Source organism: Microtus oregoni, unplaced genomic scaffold, assembly GCF_018167655.1.
Source record: "Microtus oregoni isolate MIOR12 unplaced genomic scaffold, Mior012 000015F_ref0000493, whole genome shotgun sequence".
In the NCBI taxonomy this organism is placed as follows: Eukaryota; Metazoa; Chordata; class Mammalia; order Rodentia; family Cricetidae; genus Microtus; species Microtus oregoni.
In genome coordinates, this window is record NW_024543074.1 from 34,303,877 (window position 1) to 34,321,917 (window position 18,041).

At 44.3% G+C, this 18,041-nt stretch overlaps 1 protein-coding gene across 1 annotated transcript in view; it reads left to right on the plus strand.

Moving 5' to 3' along the window:
* Positions 1-18,041, plus strand: part of LOC121457179 (protoheme IX farnesyltransferase, mitochondrial) — a 108,520-nt gene that overhangs the window by 7,755 nt on the left and 82,724 nt on the right. The window lies entirely within an intron of this gene.

Below are 18,041 nucleotides of genomic sequence, written 5' to 3' on the forward strand. Positions count from 1 at the left end.
TATAGACTAGATTACTCCAAAGATGTTTGGAAGTGTTTCCCCTTCTAATCCCACTATTAGATCCAATCTTTTTGTATCCAGTTGGCTACTATCCTATAATAGTGTTGTTTATTGTATGGGCTGCCCTGTGAGCCAGGCACAGCGTGGTCCTGTGTCATCTGATAGCTAGAGTTCGATCCAGCTCTGTGACAGCTATTTTCAGAGTGTTCTGGTTATCCTGCAGATGAAGACCTGCTCCCTCTTCTTGGATGAAAGTAAAGGGACAGTATGGCAAGCTGTGATCAGGTTAAACCAGGTGCTCTTTGAAGGCAGAAAGTGGCAAATAAGAGTCTCACCAGATGAGCAGAAGTGAAGACTCTGAGCACTGAGAAGGATGGCGGAAAGGAGTTCCTTTGTCTCCAAAGGTGTGGACACCAAGAATCTCAGGCAACAACTTCCTTCCTGAGTGACCAAATGCTCCTAAAGAAAATTTTCTTTTTGCTGGGAGTGGGGTGGGGTTGAATGGACATAGTGAGTGTGATAGAGCATAGCAAGAATTCTATGGTGTAACAAACAGAACGAGTCTATTTCTGCATAGAGACGCTCCTAAGCAAGAGTTCACCATTGTGCTTTGTGGTTTTTGCAGGAGGTCTGGGTGTATCAATACGTTGTAGCCGTACAGATGTCACCTACAAAGTGGGACCTTTCAGGAGGTCAGCCTCAGAAGTGACTCCTGTCAGCAGCAGGGTCTTCTTTGTGCACTGTCATTTAACACGTCTAGGCTGCTGATTGGTCCACTTCTCTAATCTTCCTGTCCCTGTCAGGAATAGTAGCACTATTCTCTCCTCAGCTGAGAAGCCAGTCTCTTTCAGCTCTAGTCCAGCATCTGAGTGGAACCAAGGGTAGTGCCTCTCAAATGTGCTTCTCCCTCTACAATTGCTATTCTAATTCAGGTTGGGAACATCCAGGGCCGTTGCTTTTTGAGATTTATTTATTTATAATTTTATGTATATAGGTGTTTCGCCTGTGTGGATTTCTGTGTGCCATATGCGTGCCTGGCGTCCACAGGTCAGAAGAGGGCGGCATCCCCTGGAGCTGGAGTTACAGAGGGTTGTGAGTGGCCTTATGGGTGCTGGGAACTGAACTGTGCTCTTCTGGAAAAACAGCCAGTACTCTTAACCACTGAACTATCTCTCCAGTCCTGGTTTTTTTTCCCCCCTAATTGTCCCTTTGTCTTCCTCTACCCTACCTACAGCTCATGCTGCTCAGAACTATCAGCTGCTTTCCCGAGACCACTTCCAGTCTTTGTTTGCTAGCCTACACAAGAGGCCTTTGTGTCTACATTACCTTCTGCTCCAACTCTGCCTGCTTCTAAGGCAATGTACTGTAGTGACAGCCAGTTCTTGCATCTCGGCTTACCTATCCCATGCTACCATTTCTAGTCAGATCTTTCAGGCCTGTCCAGGAAACCTGCATGGGGTTCCATGTTGTGATAGGAGCGGCGGGCTACGTTTCTGGCACCCGGCTGCCCACACGGCTAGCCTTATGCCCCGAAATAATTACATGGAAACTGTATTCTTTTAAACACTGCCTGGCCCATTAGTTCTAGCCTCTTATTGGCTAGCTCTTACATATTGATCTAACCCATTTCTAATAATCTGTGTAGCCCGCGAGGTGGCTTACCAGGAAAGATCTTAACCTGCGGCTTTGTCGGGTGGGAGAATCATGGCGACTGCCTGACTCAGCTTTCTTTCTCCCAGCATTCTGTTCAGTCTACTCCACCTACCTAATTTTTTGTCCTATTAAAGGGCCAAGGCAGTCTCTTTATTTAACCAATGAAATTAACACAAAACAGAAGACTCTCCTCCATCAGTTCCAGTCTTGAGATCCTAGCTGTACATTTACTCCCAGTGAGTTTTAGGTGCTTTTTCTTTACCTTTTTGAGATAATTTATACACCTGTAAGGGAGGAAATAAGTATATCATTTCAGAATTTTAATTGTATAATGTATTAAAGCACCCAGCAATGTTCCTTACAAATGGGGGTACTGACAGGTGAGTTTGGAAATAGTTATGGGTAAATATTTAAATGTCTACTGACTAATGTGTTGTGTTTCCAGGGGAACTGTTTCTGTCCATGCAGATTGTTAAGGTGAGTGAGGGTTTACTGGGCAGGGAGATGAGGGGAATAAGAAGCAGTAGCAGAAGCCTGAACAACAGCCAAGAACCCTGCTGCATCCCGGCACATTGGGGAAATTGATGTATGACCTGGGTGTCACATAGGGAGGCGCTGGGAGGACGAGTGTTGTCACGTGGGCATCTACTCTGTTGTAGAGTCGCACTGTTCAACCATGGCGGTAACAAGTTCTAGTTTTCTCAGAGAGAGATGGTCACTTTGTGAATTTCTTTCTGTTTTAAGTGTCTTAGTTGCCACTAAATCTGAAGACTAAGTCACAAGCAAGCTTCAGACAGCGCTGAGTTGTGTGCCTTCAGCCGAAAGCACTCCTTTGCAGCACACTGGCTGCGCAGATAGTGGGTTTGTGAACTCAAACCATGTTCACACACTGTTCCCCCTACCTGCACCCTCCCACCGTTTCCTCTTCTTTCCCTCAATAGTTCCACTTTTATGCTCACATATATTTTGTATCTAGATCTCATGAGAGAAAACACATGACGTTTGTCTTTCTTAGTCTGGCTTATTTCAGTTAACACAATCTCTGGTTCCATCCGTTTTCTACAGACAAGACTTCATTCTTCTTTCTAGCTAAATAAGACTGCACGGTGTGTATCCTTAGCGCGTTCTTTTAATCTGCTATTCCACTGATGGATACCTAGACTGAAATAACTCAGCTGCTGTGGACTACTATAGTGAGCTTCCCACTCCCGACTTTGGACTATTGAAGTTGGACTGAGAACATTTTGTATTATGAGATGGCCGTGAGCCTGTGGAGCAAGGAATGTTACGGTTTAGATGTGAAATGATTCCCATAAGCTCATTTATTTCAGTCCTTTGTCTCCAGCCAGTGGCACTACTTGGGAGGTTCTGGGGCCTTTGAGAGGTGGGCTTTGCTGAAGGAAGGGGTTGCTGTGGGTGGGCTCTGTTAGGTAGAGCCTGGCCTGCTCTAGCTGGAATCCCCTTCTGCTTGCTGACTAGCCTTAGGATGTAAGCAAGCTGCCTCTGTCTCCTGAACCATTACTGCCAGTATGAACACTGCCCTGACTATTTGGCCACAAAACTGAGCTGAAAGAGCCCCAGAAACTGAACAGAAGTGCTGTGCCGAGGATTCTGTCACTGTGGCTTCCCGTCCCAGTAGTCACAGAAACAAGCGTCATCTTCCCTCCAGCCATGCGCACTGAAAGTGCCTGTTAGGTGCTTTGGATTAGTGTGTGTGATGCCTTATTGTTTTCTTTTACTCTGCCCCACTTACCTTTTCCTTTTGGTGAGTTCAGATGGGTCCTGTCTTACTCATGGTTAGGAAGGGCTGACTGCCATATGTTATAAAGTCTTAGTTCAAGGCTTTTGTGATATGCCTGTGTGTTTGTTCAGTCTGTAAGGATTTGGTGTCACTTAGTATCTGTTTCACTAGAAATGAAGTAAGGCGACATGGCTCACAGGCCTATTATCCATGGTCTCCTATATCCTTAAATATGGTTTTATTGGCACCCAGATACTCCTTTAATCTCAGTAATTGGGAGGCTCAGGCAGGCTGATCTCTGAGTTCAAGGTCAGCTAGGGCTGTGCAGAAAAAAACAAAGAAGTATGGGGAAAGGTGAGTTTGATTTTGGCAAATTCATTGAGCAAGTCTCTTCAAAAGACAGGGTCTGATGGAATTCTATTCTGGAAGAACTCGGGGTCTTCAGATGGAGTTAGTAGTGTGGTCACAGGAAAGAACGGGTATGGGGGTGGTAGGTAGAGCGAGCAGAGCAGAGGCAACAGGGCAGAATTCCTTAAGATCATTCCTCTAGTTCTTACGAAAGGCCTGTAAAATCCTGCAAGGAAGCAGATAGTCAGGGCTCTGTCCCAGGCAGAGGTGCAGACCCCTCGCCACAGGAAGGACTCAGACCACGCTGTAGATGCAGGAGGACCTCTCAGAAGCCTGGCTGGAAAGGTTCAGGAAGTCAGTGCCCACTACCTGGAAAGTCAGGAGATGGCAAGCAGCGTTTCTTCGAAATGCTTACAGGAGCTGCTTTGAGTAATCTACCTCATTTTTTTTAAAGTTTATCCGATGAGTATTTTATTAGTAATAAATAAAGGGTGACTAAGGTCAGGATTGTTTTGCTACAACTTTCTTTATTCTGGCTATTGTACTGTTTTTCCTTTTATGTGGCTTATGTGGTTGTTTATCTGAGTTGGCATTCTAGATACAACGGAATTTAATATGTAAAACCTGAGTCTGGAATCTTAAGCCAGTAGTAATGATTTAATATCTTAATTATCCTTTAGTATGCTGTGTTAAAGGGGAAGGAGCACTGGTGGCATGCTGGTTAAAATGCTAATTCCTTGCACTGTGCTGGGGACTCAGATTCCTTCGGTCCAAGACATGACCCAGAGATCTAAATGTTTTATATGTAACACCGGGTGATCAGTACTTACCTCAAAAACCTGATGGAGGCAGGACCCAGGCATCAGACTTGGTCCCAGACATTCTGGTCTGACTGGTGCTGGGGAGAACTTGCTTATTTGAGAGCCTGAGCTGGCGGGTGGGACAGCTGGCCACAGGAAAGGCAGCTGGGCAGACTCTGGACCACACAAGAGAGGCATTGCAAAAGCAAGATGTTCCGAGGAAAGGGGGCTACCTCCTCACCTACAGCCACAGATGGAAGAGACCTGGGGTTGTAAATTTCCTTCATATGATTTTATTTATCCCATGTGACTAATTGAATTAAAGCCATTTCCTTCTGCTTCTTTCATTTAAAGAAGTAGCACCCTTTAGTGACCCTAAGTCCTCTCATCTGACTGACCTTGTACTCTCCTCTTTAGTTTATTACTTGAATTCATACAGCCTGGAGTCAGCAGGAATATTTCTTTAAGGAGATCCCTGATACATGTAAATTGATTTCTCTTGGACTTTTAACATCTTAGACAACTCATTTCTAGCTAATGGCAGCTGAGGCAGGAAGTTTTGAGAGCCTGCAGTCACATTATAGAATGAGTCTTTTCTGTGCTTCCTCTGTTTGTGCTATAATATGCCAAGGAAGGACCATATACTGATCAGACTGTGATTTCCTTTGTAGGAGGGCAGACTAGCTGCAGCCCGAAAACTCAGCACTTCTTCAGGGCATGAGCCAATCCTTTGCTGGTGTGAATGTGATTTGAAGATGTGTGCACAAGTGTGTGTGTGTGTGTGTGTGTGTGTGTGTGCACGCGCGCGCGTGTGTGTGCACAAGCGTGTAAAGGAAAGTAAAACTGAGTTTATAAAGGAGTCAAAGGCCTCCCTGAGCTGCTGCCAGCTGAGCTGTTTACAGTAATGTTGTTGCAGCTTGTTGCAAGCACCACACCAGGGTGAGGAAATTTTATTTGGATTAGGATCATAAGAGGCTGCAGTGACTCAGTGAGTTTCAACTGAATGTAGGTCAATGAAAAACAGGACTTTTCCTGACCACCATCTGTGCTAAAAGTTACATTTCCCAAGGCCAGCACACTGAATAGATTGTTTATGGGAACCGATAGATGAAGCTGTTGCTAGAGCTGGTTCATTTTAGATTGCTTTGTGTCCTTACTGTGGTCTCTGGCGTTAGCTGTGCAAACAACCTATGCTCCCACAGTAATACCTTCCTACTTGCAGAGTTAGAGGGATCCCTTGAGGTTTACATTTTGAATAATGCCTAATAATGCTTCCCAAATATTTCTGTAGTATTTTAAATTATGTAACTATTATGTATTTATTTTAAGAAAATATAAATACGTTTAAAAAAAGAAGATTAAAATATTCTCATTTTAGTAATGCCAAAATAACTCTCCTTTTATAGATTTTGGTAAATAAGCTTGTAGAATTTAATATCATACTCACCTTTTTGTGTGAGACTTACTCTGAATTTGGTTACTTAGGTCATGTTTTGCTTTTGTTTTCTTTTAAAACGATTCATTTCATTTGTGTGTGTGTATGTATCTCTCTGTTTGAGTGTGAAGGCGTGCCACTTGCATGCTGCTTCCAACGGAGGTCAGAAGAGGACATTAGACTCGTAGAAGTGGGGTTCCAGGCAGTTGTACGCTTTGCAGTGTGGGCTTTAGGGTTTGGTCACGGGTCTTCTGGAACAGCAGAAATACTCTTAACCACAGAGCCATCTGATCAGGCCTCTTATTTTATATTCTTGTTTGTCCCTCAAAATGTGTTAATATCACTCTATGAAAGATAGTATAACTTTAAAAGTCCCACATTTTATAAAATTTACGCACTTTAAAAGTTCAGTTTCTTTAAAATATCTAACATCTCTTGAAAAGTTCAAAATCTCTCAACTGTGGGCTCCTGTAAAAATCAAAAAGATACATACTTCTTACTCCAGCAGGGAAGAACCAGTGCAGTTACAGTTACATCATAACGAAGTCCAACAGTGTAAGTAGCTCAGTGTCTGACGTCTGAGGTTCACCCACGGTCTTCTGTGTCCCAAAGCACTTGTGCAGACCCCCGTCCCTAGTTCTGCCATCTGAAGTACAAGCAACTTACCTTGGAAGCTCTGACCAGCTCCATTGCACACCTGCCAATGTCCTTGGTGGTCATCCCCAAGCCCTGGCATCTCCAGTATCCTGGGGTCTCCATAGATGATAAGGCTACAACTTCACCAGTAGCCTCTTCAGCCTCTGTTTAGTGACCCTGACCCTGCCTCGTGGTGCCAAGCCTCAACTGCTCTCTGGTGAATCTGCAGCTGGAAGATCCCTAGAGCTGGGGCATGGCCAGAGCCCTATATAAGCTGCCCCTGAGCACAATAAAGTTGTCATTCTTGTATCAAGGATGACCCGTGTCCCCTTGTCTCTGTCTGTGTCTGTGCATTTTTAAGTCTCCAGCTTAGTTCCTGGCTCGCATACCGTCCTGTAGTGTAAGCACTACAGTTTCTCTTTTAGACAGATTCAGTCTGTATAACCCAGAGTGACCTTGAACTCACAGAGGTCCTACTGCCTCTGTCTCCCCAAGTCCTGGGATTAAAGGTGTGTGCCACCACTCTTTGAACTGTATGGCTGACTAGTATGACTGCCTTGTCCTGGTCTTCAGGCAAGCTTTATTTATTAAAACACAAATAATATACCATTATGCCTGAGTGCTGGGATTAAAGGCATGCACCATCACCACTGGCTTTAGAAAAAAAGCCCTTTTTTTGAATGACTTATTTTTATTTTATGTGCATTGGTGTTTTGCCTGCATATATGTCTGAGTGAAGGTATCAGATCCCTTGGAACTGGAGTTACAGATAGTTGTGGGTTGCCATATGGGTGCTAGGAATTGACTGAGTCTTCTACAAGAGCAGAAGTGCCCTTAACCACTGAGTCATCTCTTCAGCCCTTAACCAGTTTTGTTTTGTTTTGCATTTAATATGGATGAAAGTACATTTAGCTAATTTGCTCTGTTTTCTCCTCATATCATTATTAATTTGGGATTTACTTGTCTTAAATTCAATTTCATGTTGATTGAATTGGTTGTTAAGTACAAAATGCTGTAGTTAATACTAGAAAAAGGTAAAAATAAATTTCTCCTGAGGATGAAAATCCCTTTCTGACAATACTGGCAATTTTCAAGAACTGAGGGTGGGCTTGGCTGCCTGGATGAGAATTCTGAAGAGCCAGAGCTTCAGCGCTCATGTTAAGAAGTTTTGGGTTACCATTTCAGGATACTACCATGATGCCTTGTGTCTCTTTCTTTCTCTCACTGGTTCATGATGTATGACCCTAAGACCACAAGATGTCTTCTACACTCTCCTCTTCCTCTAGGCAGCAACATGAACATGGGCAAAGGTAGAAGGTCAGGAACCACCTTACAAGAGGGGAAGGGAAGCTCCCAAGAGGAGCCTTTGCTGTGTCTTGTGCCAGGTTTGCGTAGCATGCAGCCAGCCACAAGGAAGGCTAAAATATGGCTGAGTTTTAATGTGTCCATCATTTTAAAAGCCCGGCATCAAAATCCCAATCTAATCAACTCTCCAGTATTTTTCTAGCTTCCTACACCTTTGAGATCCTTGGGGTCTTGTTTTCATGTACGTTTCTGAGCATGTCCTCCCAAAATTCCTTCTCTCTTGGCCTGAGTTGTAGCCTGGGAATCTGAATTTCAAGTGATGACCCTGATATAGACGGTTCCCATGGCATGCTTAGAGAGGAGAGTGCCAAGCCTCTTCTCCCCGGATCCCTCTTAACTTGCAGAAACCTGTCTTCTTTCTCCTCCCACACAACATAAGAGAGTAGTTCTTGTCCAATAGGAGAATTCCCACATGCCATTATTTTCCCATCCCTATGCCTGTTTACCTAGCCCCCACCCATTACTCTAGATACCTGAGTTTCTATTAGAGTCTACAGCTCCAAACAGGTCACCGTCTAGGAGCAGGCTGTCTGAAGCTCTTTGGAGGTGGACCAAGCGATTACTTCTCAGTCAGCATGCTAGACTTGGCTGGGTGCCAAATTGCCCTTTGGGAGTATTATTGAGGGCTTAGTTTTCAGTTCAAAGCAAAACGTGGTGGCTTCCCATTTATTAAGATTAAGAGATGCAGTAAGATGGTTCAGTAGGTAAAAGCTCTTTTTTGCAAGCTTGATAATTTAAATTTGATTCCTAGAATCTACATAAAGGTGGAATGAAAGAACCAACTCTACAAGGTTGTCCTCCTTATTACTCTTGCATTATAACACACACACATGCATATGTATATAACACATTATAACACATGTATACACATCATGCACACATGTACACATGCACACATATAAACAACAATAATAAAAAAGAATTTTTTAAGATTAAGGAATGAAACACTAACAGAAGTATCAAAAGAATGCTCCAAGGTTGTAACTGCTGAAGAAAGATTTTGTCCACCTGTTGTTTTGGAAACCTTTCTAAACTCTACTGTAGTTGAAATTTTACAAATGTCTTTTTTATGCCACAAATATGGAGGAGTAGTAAACTTGGATGTCAGAAATACAAAGAGAAGTCTGTTGTCTGTCCACTGACTTTATAAAGACAGACGTGTAGTTTGGTCCATATTTACCTTCTGAGAGACTTTATTTCTGGGTGGGGAGAGGCTGGTCTAGTCTCTCCCCCTAGAGCTCTTGAGCCAGCCCTTCCATCTGTCTTTACGACACACCCCTCCCACCTTCCTGCCTGTAGGCTAGGCAGCCCTAGTGTTCTTTACGGAGTTCTTGGTATCCTTCACACAGTGACGCTCCATGACCAGTGTGTGAAATGTATGGTGTGCTGACTTGTAGAATAGTCTCCAGATCGAACCTTTGTTAACCATCTCTGTTCCCTTGGCTAGTGTCTAGTGCCGTGCACACAAGGAGCTGACGAAGAACTAGTCACTCAATAGTAAAAGAAAGTGTAGTGGATTCTGTTCCACTATTTCAGTCACAGCTCAGCCTCTTAATGACAAATAGTCTATTATAAGGCTACTGTGCTTAGTGACGGACCGTTTCTGGTTGGTGACTTTGTTGTGCAGACATCACAGAGTGTTAATCACACAAGCCAGAGTGGACACAGTGTCACTAGGTGATAGCATCTTGTGGGACTACCACTACCATGTGATCTGTTTTTGTCTGAAGTTGGGAATGGGTTCCATGGCTGTATTTTACTGTATTGTAGGAGTTTATTGCTTAGGGGCAGCTAAGGAATCCTGTGTCTAACAAGTGATCTTAGGTTGGTGTGTTTTGTGGTCCTTGGTTTGCCTATTGCTGGCTCTGTGTGCTGAAGTCTATAGCCTGCGACTTTTTTTTCTCCTCAGCGTATCTCTTGAGTATTGAGGCTGCCCTGCTTCATTTCTCTTAAATTTTCATCAGATTTGAAAACTCTGCCCTCTGAGCCCATAGAATCGTCAGAGACTTTGGTTTGTTCTAAATGATGTATATTCTTCAGTTAAGAATTGTCTTTCTTGTTCAGATAAGTAATGAACATAAATGTTACCAATGAATTCCATTAGGCTTGGCAAGTGACTGTTGGTGTCCAGGTTCACTTACAGACAGTGGTCCATAAGGGCATTCTCCCAAGTGTTAGTCATCAGCATGGTGAAGCGTGTTCTTGTTGGAAGCTGTGCCCGCTGCTCAGAGTGGTGATGCAGTTAGCACTGATGCCACTTCGTCACTGGGAAGGAATGACAGTTGCCATTCGTAGAGTTAAGCTTGGAGAGGGAGAGAGCAGTCGGTCCTGAGGCAGTAGTCAGATGAAGGAAATACCGAGTACTGTCGGACAGAACGAAGATGCTCATTCTCAATGCTTGGCTGTAGGTGGTCACCTGAACAGTTTGGGTAAGAAACTTAGAGAAGTGTCACCGTTTTAATGGAAACCGCCTGGCTAACAATTCCCTCCTGTCAAACTCTTTTTGGGGACTTCCTCCACTTCTCACAAGTTTAACCTTCATGCCTGAGCTCTGGCTTTGGAGGGTCATTTTATGGAAAGGTTGTTAGGTATCTAACCATTGTATCTCAAAAGAAAAGACAAAGTTGTAAAGTTATTGAGTATAGAAAATAATATTGAGAAGAAATAGTTCTTTATTGAAAAGGAAAAAAAACTACAAATAGGGTTTCTAAGCAGGAAAGGTCTCAGGTTCAAAGAGAGACGGTAATTGAAAGAATTATGGGGGTGGTCTCACTTATTGGTGGCATTAGCTTAGTGTAAACAGCTCTTATTTATATTTTCATGCGGGCTGAGGGGCACTTGATTGCCCTTTGCTGAATGCTAACTCTTAAATGCAAACCAAATGCTCGTTGGTGAATTGCCTTGGTAACCATCCTGAAACATTGCATTCTGGCGGCAGTGTTACTCAGTGCATTTGAAGGTAAGAGGTTTAATTTGGTCCTGGGTTTTTCAGACCAGACTTAGTCATTAACTATATAAGAAAGGGGAAAAAGGGGAGAAGGAGGAAAGAAAGGGGGAGACCTAGTGAGTTCTGCAGCTGTTATTTTAAATCTCTATGAAACATTTTATCTTTTCACCCAGAGCGATTATAGGTAATCAGTTACTTCTGGTTGATACCCTGTCCCTCATCAGTTGACTTTTTACCAAGATTTAACAATACCCATAAGAATTGTTACCCCTTTAATATGGATGCTGATGAGAAAACTATACTAGGACGTTCAAAGAAGGCTGCCAGTTGGGGTAGCCTAAAAGTCTCACTTAAATTAGAAATTCAACCAGTTGGAGCAAGGGCATTAGTAGAAACAAAGACAGTCATGGCTATTGCAAGAACGGCTACTTAGTAAAAGACGTGGTTTCATTAGCAAACCAGGAGAGACTACCTCCTGTGCCTGGATTAAGTTATATCATAGTAAACTTTCAGATCTAAGCAATTATACCATTGCCCAGGGACACACCTACAAACTCATTCTGAGAACACAGTGTAGGTTTGTGGGGTTTGGCTTATGATGTTGCACGGTGTCTGCCATCAGTGACAATGAAAAGTGATAGTTCTATTTGCAAGTTGAAGTCTGTAGAAAATTTCAAAGTGTCATCTAGCTAATGGCTTTAATCTTCCTACCAAGTAGTGTGTCAAAATCAGCAGTTGTCCAGATTGGTTTATCACCATTTTGCTTTTCAAATAATTCTTTTGGGAATGAATCTTAAAAAATAAATGGGCATTAAGAAGCAGAGCTTATGGGAAATCCGTATGTAGATGACCAGGGTGGACTGTGAGCCTTGTGGTCCAGTTGACAGTCTGAGAAAAGAAAGGACTGCATTGCTTATGCATGTGTTCAGAGACCAGTGAGTCTTGGAATAGGAAGCCTCTAAACATTTTGATGAAATGTGAGTTTCTAAGGAAGACTTTGCAGGCCTTCCCAGGAGTTACATAGCTCCTCCAGAAAATATACTGTGAGGATGGAGATAGGGATGCTGTCTTGGAATTCTTGAAAGTGCCGGGTTACAGTGACAGATATAACCACGTCTTTCCCAGCTGTGTGGATGGGACGCTTAAAACGCACTTTCAGTATGAGGGTGGGTTTCTCCTCTGTGACCCTTTAAAACTCCTCATATCTGTGGAATTCCTTGTGAACTGCATAAAGGGGAAGGGGGTTTAAAGCTTGCCTGCCTGCTTATGATTTTGTAATCCGCTGGGCAAGTGTGTGGGTGTCTTCCCTTCATTTTGTGAGCTTTTCATCTTTGTGAAGATGAATCCTTGGAGCACGTACTGGAGAATTTCCCATAAAGCAGAGAACTAAATACGCTACCATATTATTTATGCTGAGCCCCTGGGTGCTCGCACAGCTCCCTGTTTACAAAACCAACCGCTTGCTCTCCCAGTGCTTCCTTTGCTGCCTGTGCAGAGCAGGCTTCTCCAGCTTTGTTAATGTCCTTCCTGGTGTAGAAAGTATCACTGTATGGGAATATATGTATAATTTCTTATATACAAATGTCACCGAAGACATAGTTATTTCTAAGTGAAATTCATGTACTCTTATACCAATAGATTCACTTTAAGGTGTGCAGAATGCTAATTATAAAAGAAAGAATTGGTAGTTAGCATGTGAGGCCCTGGGTTCTGTTCCCAGGAGAACAGAGAGACAGAGAAAATGAGAATGAAATATAAGCAGAAGTCTTATTTCTCACCTTGTCTTTGAGATGGCCACATGGTTTTGTTGCTTTGAGTACACATGAAGACACTTTGACTTTGGCACTGTAAGCTGTTTACGCTGTTTGTTTACTCCTACCCCCTAAGCAGAGTTCAGCTTGTGTCTTCCAGCAATCCCTTTGCAAGATGCTTTGTTATGTGAAGCCCGAGCTGAGTGGCCCGAGGAGAGCTGCTCTGGAATTCTAGGGAGCTCATTTTACTAGTTACCAAAGCACCACTTAATTAAGCCCTTGATAGTCACCATCATTGTGTTGAGTGCTTTTGATGGAGTGAAAACCCTTTGTGCCCTCCACCAAGTGTCCTCAGCATCAACAATAACAGGAGTCCAGAATCCAAGCGTGCTTGGTTACCCCGGATACTTCTCAGAAGGAGGAGAGACTGGGCATGGTGGCTTGTGCATAATTGGAGCTTTGTACCAAGAAGGTAGAAGCTACCCTGTATTGTTGCAGAGGCAGGAACTGCATCGCTAGGTAGGTGTGTCAGGGATGTCGCTTTGGACTGGGTGTGTAAGGTCACTGTCCGGATAGCTCTTGGAGCAATGAGGGGTCAGTCCCCAGGCTGGGATTAGCATTTCTCTCAAGAGAGGTTAGACTATTTGACTGCCTTTTAACATTCACAATTTTCCTTCTTAACGTTTGTCTTTCTTTGAGCTTGGGAGTTTTGTTTCTCTGCTGCAGTCTAACTGCTCATACTTTCTTCGGCAATGAAGCCCTGAGATCTGCTTACATGGCTGTCAGCTAGCGCAGACTTTTGAGTCCCACCCGCATGCTGCAGTGGTCTGTAAATGGTCCCTGAGTATGTTTCCGTCCTCTGCTGCTACTGTGCTAGTCTTGCTAAGCACCAACCTTGCCACACACTTAGCAGCTTGAGAGAGTCACCGTTTCACCACTTTTCTAAGGGGGCTGTTGACCTGGTGTAGATTCGCTGCTTGGTCTCCCCTGGGCTGAAATCAAGGTGTCTGTTGGTCGGGACCATCATCTTCATCTTCATTTGGCGTTCAGGGTCCAAGTGCAATGGTTGTCGGTAGAATTCATGTCCTCCAACCTGTGACCCGAGGGCCCAGCATGCTTTCTGGCTGCTCTGCCACTCTTTAGTTCCTAGAAGTTACCTAGAATCTTCAGCAGGTGGCTCTCAATGGCAGGTTGGAGCAAGGTGTTTGTTTCCTCAGGCCAGTCAGTGTGTGCTGTGATTCTAACAAAATCAAACATTTTAATCATAGGAACAAAAATTGAAACCTCCCCCTGGAGGAGGCAAGCAGACACGTGAACCTGAGTGAAGGACCTGGAAATAGGATGCCCACACCACATTTAGGCTAGTCTGGTGGGTGGTTCAGAACTGACTGACTCCGGTTAGGACTCAGTGATGCCCTGTATTCCGGGTGGCAGCTGAGTGGAGCTGCTGCTCACTCTTAAAGGGGAAGTATGGAGTTCTCTGGCTGAGCACCCCCTCCAGAGCAAGACTGGGTCAAGCTTTAAGGAATGGGGTTATTACTCTCGTGCTTTCTCAGGCATCAGCTTGCAGTGCAGCACCTCGGCCTGGACTGAGGGCCATGCTTGGTTGGCAGCATTGATTTTATGTTTATTTGCGAAGGGACAGAATATGAGATTACCAAATAAAGTATAATCTCAAGAGTTATTAATGAAAGAATATATTACATTCACTCTTAATGAGATCCTGGTGTTGCAGAATGATTCCATGTAATGAATCCCAGGAAATCAATGTGAAGTTTAATTGCAGCTGCGTTGTATGAGGACATTGCTCTGCTCAGTGTTGCTTGTACAATTCATCAACTCTCTCTTCCTTTTTCCTTCAATTAATTGCTTTGACTTAGTCGGTAAATGCATTCTTTGTTGGCTTGTGATCCTTTCTAGAAAAGTCTTAAAAATCCCAAGTTCTACCACAATAATGAGGGGTTGCTGTCATATTTTTTTGTGGTATTACCACTTATAATTTGTGCTTTCTAAACTTAAGCCCATTCTGTAAATTTATCACTGTTACTTCTTTCTAAACTCTTCCATTTTTTTTTTTTGTTGGTCTTTTGCAGACCGTTTTCTATGTCTCTCAGCTGTTGGCTAGACCTGGGGGTCAGAAATCTGAAGTTTTTTTTGTGGTTTCCACCCAGTCAAATAGTGGGATGAATGCAAAAGACTATGATACTTCTTCCTCTGAGTAAGTTTTCTTTTCTTTTTCTTTTTTGTTTTTCTTAGTGTTTTTCAAGACAGTTTCTCTATGTAGCTCTGACTATCCTGGAACTTAATCTATAGACCAGGCTTGCCTTGAACTCAGAGATCTGTCTGTCTCTGCCTCCTGAGTGCTGGGTGCTGGGATTAAAGGTGTGTTCCACCACCACCCTCCTAAGTTTTCTTCTAAATGTGTACCCTTTTCGGCTTAGGCAGTCTTCAGGCAGTTTGGTTTTTGCCATTTGGTTGATTATAGCACGTTGTCAGCTACTGTGAGGGTAACTGACTTCTGCTGTTGATTCATTCTGAGACAGGGTCTTCCTTTAGTCCAGGCTACCTACCAACTAACTTTTGGTTCTCCTGCCTCAGCCTACCAAATGCTGGGGTTCCAGTCTTGTGCTACTGTGCACAATATAAAAAGTTGAGCTATGCATTTGCAGATTTCTAAACTTGTTCTTGTTTTGGTGTATCTAGGGTTTACTAGTTGTATACTGATAATATTCTAATGGTTAAGCTGCTCTTGTTTGTGAGTAGTTTATTTTTGGATTAAGGTTTAAGCCTTAAAGTAGAGTCACCGGTTGTTTTGACTGACTTACTCTGGATGAAAGCAGTCTTCTAGGTTTGATTGTAAGAGAGGAAACCTTATGGCCCATCAGTCTCTCTTCTCCCAAATCCTCTGTAACTGAGCACTGGCCTGGGTCCTCAGGGTTGTCTTGGTTCTTAATGTCCCTTTGGTTGTGCAATATGCAAGGAGCCACCTGTCGACTTGTGCAAAGCTAGGTGACTCTCACAAAAGCCTATGTTCCCTGAAGCTTTGCAGTTCGTGGTGTGACAACTGAAGAAGTGAAGTGCTTCTTCTAGGGGCTACTGGTGGAGGAGCCTGTGGGAGCCTTGTTCTTACCCTGAAATGTCAGCCTTCTTGAAGGCCCTGAATGTGCTCAGGACTAGAGGCTGATTCTTTCTTCTTAACGCACGGGTGACATGTCCCTACAACTACTGTTTTCAAGGCCTGTAATCACCATGCAATTGCCTTTGGAACATAAGTCATTACAGAATCAGAGCTAAAAAACTTATTCCAAAATATTTCCTTTGAAATATGTGTTTTGAGTGTTGCACCTGCTGGACTGTTCCAGGTGCTTCCAGGTGCTGGCTGTCCCACCTGTTGTGACTTGCAGTGCCGTATCTGGGGGACAGGTGGGTTGCATTGTGCCTCTGATGTCTGAGCAGCTTCCTTTGTCTCTATTCCCAACCTGCTTGTTCACTTGTATCTAACCATGCACCCTCGGCCCTGCCCTTGCCCCTTTGCTGCTCAGTCCTTTTGCCTGTCTCCTCTGCTCTGGGGGGAGCTTCCATGGAGCTGCAAGTGCTCACTGCATTTGCACCCATGCTGCTAGACTCTTATTCAGGGGGTGCTGTAGTCTGGATTTTCAGTGCCCTTCAGAATCCGTGCATTCCCAGTCTTCCCTCCCAGGAGTGCTGATGTAGGTAGTAGGTCGTGGAGCCTTAAGAGGCAGGATCTAGGTGGTAGCTGGGGTGAGGGGGCGGAGGGATGGACACGGGGGGGGGGGGGGAGGTGAGCAATGTGGGGAAACGACCACACGACTTGTGGAGGAAGAGGCAGGAAGATCACCGTGGCTTGCTAGCTAACTGAACTGTTAAATGTAGCCCTTGCCATCCTTTTCCTTGTTTTCTTATCGCACCTCACCCACACACCACGTTCTGACACTCCTCCAATCCAAATGTCCCTTAGAACCCTTTAGTTTTCCAGTTGCTCATTGGGAATATGCTCATCCACAGGGGTTTAATGGGATCGTTTCTCTGCCCCTGCATGGCCTGGGATATTGCTCTTAGGTTGAACTGTATCTGTGGATCACCTTCCTGCATGGACTCCCAGGGCTACCAGATACATCCAGTCCAATCAGGCAGCCATCACCTTTCCTCCTTTGCCTTCAGTAAACCCTGCTCTATTCCTGCCATGGTGGTAACCCTGAAAACAGAGCCAGAAACTATTCCCACAGGACTCTGCCTTCATGGAGCTCTCATTTTTGTAAGGATCCAGTGTGTGGTGAGTGATGTCTGTCAGGGAGGGAGTTACTGAGCTGGCCTACTTTTGATGAGATGACCAGGGATATTCTCCCTAAGAAGGGTATCTTAGATGGAACCCAAAAAAGAGAAGGAGCTAGCTCAAGGAAGCAGCATACAAGGACCCTGAATCACATGACTTCAGGTGGTCAAAGAACAGCCGGAAACCACGTGATTGGGCAATAGTGTGTTAGCTGGAGAGAGGTGGGTGCACTTAGTGCAGCCAAAGCAATCACAGGTACAGTTCCAAGCACTTGGTTTGCAGCGGGGTGCTGTGATCTGTTCCCAGTTCATCCCAGGGAGAAACATAGTGGGATCTGGAGAGCTGTTAGGGAGCCCCTGTAGTGACAGATTGCACTAGATCATGGGGTTAGAGTAGACCAGAAAGTCTACTTTCCTGTGGGCTTTCCTGTGCCCACAGGAAAGATAAACAGAAGAACAATGGCATCTGCCCTCCAGAAGCAGCGGCATTTCTTCCTCCCAGTTACAGCAACCAAAATGAGCTCCAGGGTTCGTTCAGCACCGTGAGGACTCAAGTTTTAGTCTCAGAATCTACCACTCTCCTACCCCCAAAAAAGCCTGACTTGGTGTGGTGAGCATTTATAATCTGAGTTCTGGTGTGGCAGAGACAGGAGCATCCCTGGGGCTCTCAGGCCAGCAGCTTAGCCTCTTTACCAAATCTCAGAGTACGGTTAGATACTGCCTTGAAAAAAATATGTTGGCCACACCTACACCGCAGCAACCCATGAAAGTGTCCTCTGACTTTCAGTGCTGTGTACACCGGCACATACAGACACACAGACGATGTCTTCAGACATTGTCTCTGTATCTCAGTGTGCAAAGGCGCTCGGAGGTGGAAAGTGTGCTAGTTTGTGTCACATCGTCCATGTAGAGCACACGGCATTCCCATCTCCCTGTTGTGTTGCACACCCATCACACTCTCCCCTTCTGCATTCCCTCCCAAAGGTTAGCACAGTGCTGTCTTGAAGCTTTCCTGATTATCTCATAAATGCTCAAGGATTTTCTGGGGAATTCTTACTACTCACCTCCATGG